This window comes from Pongo abelii, chromosome 3 (genome assembly GCF_028885655.2).
Source record: "Pongo abelii isolate AG06213 chromosome 3, NHGRI_mPonAbe1-v2.0_pri, whole genome shotgun sequence".
Classification (NCBI taxonomy): domain Eukaryota; kingdom Metazoa; phylum Chordata; class Mammalia; order Primates; family Hominidae; genus Pongo; species Pongo abelii.
The window spans coordinates 86669274-86672642 of record NC_071988.2 but is presented as its reverse complement, the minus strand read 5'-3'; positions in this window follow the sequence as shown (position 1 = coordinate 86672642).

Below are 3369 nucleotides of genomic sequence, written 5' to 3'. Positions count from 1 at the left end.
TCAGGCCTTCGTTGGAAACGGTAATATCTTCCCATAAAAACTAAACAGAAGCGTTCTGTGAAACTCCTTTGTGAAGTATGAATCCAACTCACAGAGTTGAACACTTCTTTTGAAAGAGCAGCCTTGAAACACTCTTTTTGTTGAATCTGCAAGTGTTCATTTGGAGCGCTTTGAGGCCTATGGTGGAAAAGGAAATATCTTCACATAAAACCTAGACAGAAGCATTCTTTGAAACTTCTTTATGATGTGTGCATTCAACTCGCAGAGTTGAACATTCCTTTTCATGGAGCAGTTTGGAAAGAGTCTTTTTGCAGCATATGCAAGTGGATATTTGGAGCTCTTTCAGGCCTCTGTTAGAAGCGGGAATATCTTCCCATTAAAACTGGACAGAAGCATTCTCACAAACTGCTTTGTGATGCGTTTGTTCAACTCACAGAGGTGAACCTTTCCTTTGCTAGAGCAGTTATGAAACACTCTTTTTGTAGAATCTGCAAGTGTACATTTGGAGCGCTTTGAGGCCTATGGTGGAAAAAGAAATATCTTCACATAAAACCTAGACAGAAGCATTCTTTGAAACTTCTTTATGATGTGTGCATTCAACTCACAGAGTTGAACCTTCTTTTTCATGGAGCAGTTTGGAAAGAGTCTTTTTGCAGCATCTGCAAGTGGATATTTGGAGCTCTTTCAGGCCTTTGTTAGAAGCGGGAATATCTTCCCATAAAAACTGGACAGAAGCATTCTCACAAACTGCTTTGAGATGTGTGTGTTCAACTCACAGAGGTGAACCTTTCCTTTGCTAGAGCAGTTATGAAACACTCTTTTTGTAGAATCTGCAAGCGTTCATTTGGAGCGATTTGTGGCCTATGGTGGAAAAAGAAATATCTTCATATATAAACAAGGCAGAAGCATTCTCAGAAAGCTCTTTATGATGTGTGCATTCAACTCAGAGAGATAAGCCTTCCTTTTGATAGAGCAGTTTTGAAACTGTATTTTTGCAGAATCTGCAAGTGGATATTTGGAGCCCTTTCAGGCCTTCGTTGGAAACGGGAATATCTTCCCATAAAAACTAAACAGAAGAGTTCTGTGAAACTGCTTTGTGTAGTATGAATCCAACTCACAGAGTTGAACACTTCCTTTGAAAGAGTAGTTTTGAAACACTCTTTTTGTAGAATCTGCAAGTGATCGTTTGGAGCGCTCTGAGGCCTATGGTGGAAAAGGAAATATCTTCACATATAAACCAGGCAGAAGCATTCTCAGAAACCTCTTTATGATGTGTGCATTCAACTCGGAGAGATAAGCCTTCCTTTTGATAGAGCAGTTTTGAAACTGTGTTTTGGCAGAATCTGCAAGTGGATACTTAGAGCCCTTTCAGGCCTTCGTTGCAAACGGGAATATCTTCCCATAAAAACGAAACAGAAACGTTCTGTGAAACTGCTTTGTGAAGTATGAATCCAACTCACAGAGTTGAACACTTCTTTTGAAAGAGCAGCTTTGAAACACTCTTTTTGTAGAATCTACATGTGTTCATTTGGAGCGCTTTGAGGCCTATGGTGGAAAAGGAAATATCGTCACATAATACCTAGACAGAAGCATTCTTTGAAACTTCTTTATGATGTGTGCATTCAACTCACAGAGTTGAACCTTCCTTTTCATGGAGCAGTTTGGAAAGAGTCTTTTTGCAGCATCTGCAAGTGGATATTTGGAGCTCTTTCAGGCCTTTGTTAGAAGCGGGAATATATTCCCATAAAAACTGGACAGAAGCATTCTCACAAACTGCTTTGTGATGTGTGTGTTCAACTCACAGAGGTGAACCTTTCCTTTGCTAGAGCAGTTATGAAACACTCTTTTTGTAGAATCTGCAAGTGTTCATTTGGAGCGATTTGAGGCCTATGGTGGAAAAAGAAATATCTTCATATATAAACAAGGCAGAAGCATTCTCAGAAAGTTCTTTATGATGTGTGCATTCAACTCAGAGAGATAAGCCTTCCTTTTGATAGAGCAGTTTTGAAACTGTGTTTTTGCAGAATCTGCAAGTGGATATTTGGAGCCCTTTCAGGCCTTCGTTGGAAACGGGAATATCTTCCCATAAAAACTAAACAGAAGAGTTCTGTGAAACTGCTTTGTGTAGTATGAATCCAACTCACAGAGTTGAACACTTCTTTTGAAAGAGCAGTTTTGAAACACTCTTTTTGTAGAATCTGCAAGTGTTCGTTTGGAGCGCTTTGAGGCCTATGGTGGAAAAGTAAATATCTTCACATAAAACCTAGACAGAAGCATTCTTTGAAACTTCTTTATGATGTGTGCATTCAACTCACAGAGTTGAACATTCCTTTTCATGGAGCAGTTTGGAAAGAGTCTTTTTGCAGCATCTGCAAGTGGATATTTGGAGCTCTTTCAGGCCTTTGTTAGAAGCGGGAATATCTTCCCATTAAAACTGGACAGAAGCATTCTCACAAACTGCTTTGTGATGCGTGTGTTAAACTCACAGAGGTGAACCTTTCCTTTGCTAGAGCAGTTATGAAACACTCTTTTTGTAGAATCTGCAAGTGTTCATTTGGAGCGCTTTGAGGCCTATGGTGGAAAAAGAAATATCTTCACATAAAACCTAGACAGAAGCATTCTTTGAAACTTCTTTATGATGTGTGCATTCAACTCACAGAGTTGAACCTTCTTTTTCATGGAGCAGTTTGGAAAGAGTCTTTTTGCAGCATCTGCAAGTGGATATTTGGAGCTCTTTCAGGCCTTTGTTAGAAGCGGGAATATCTTCCCATAAAAACTAAACCGAAGCATTCTCACAAACTGCTTTGTGATGTGTGTGTTCAACTCACAGAGGTGAACCTTTCCTTTGCTAGAGCAGTTATGAAACACTCTTTTTGTAGAATCTGCAAGTGTTCATTTGGAGCGCTTTGAGGCCTATGGTGGAAAAAGAAATATCTTCATATATAAACAAGGCAGAAGCATTCTCAGAAACCCCTTTATGATGTGTGCATTCAACTCAGAGAGATAAGCCTTCCTTTTGATAGAGTAGTTTTGAACCTGTGTTTTTGCAGAATCTGCAAGTGGATATTTGGAGCCCTTTCAGGCCTTCGTTGGAAACGGGAATATCTTCCCATAAAAACTAAACAGAAGAGTTCTGTGAAACTGCTTTGTGTAGTATGAATCCAACTCACAGAGTTGAACACTTCTTTTGAAAGAGCAGTTTTGAAACACTCTTTTTGTAGAATCTGTAAGTGTTCGTTTGGAGCGCTTTGAGGCCTATGGTGGAAAAGGAAATATCTTCACATATAAACCAGGCAGAAGCATTCTCAGAAACCTCTTTATGATGTGTGCATTCAACTCGGAGAGATAAGCCTTCCTTTTGATAGAGCA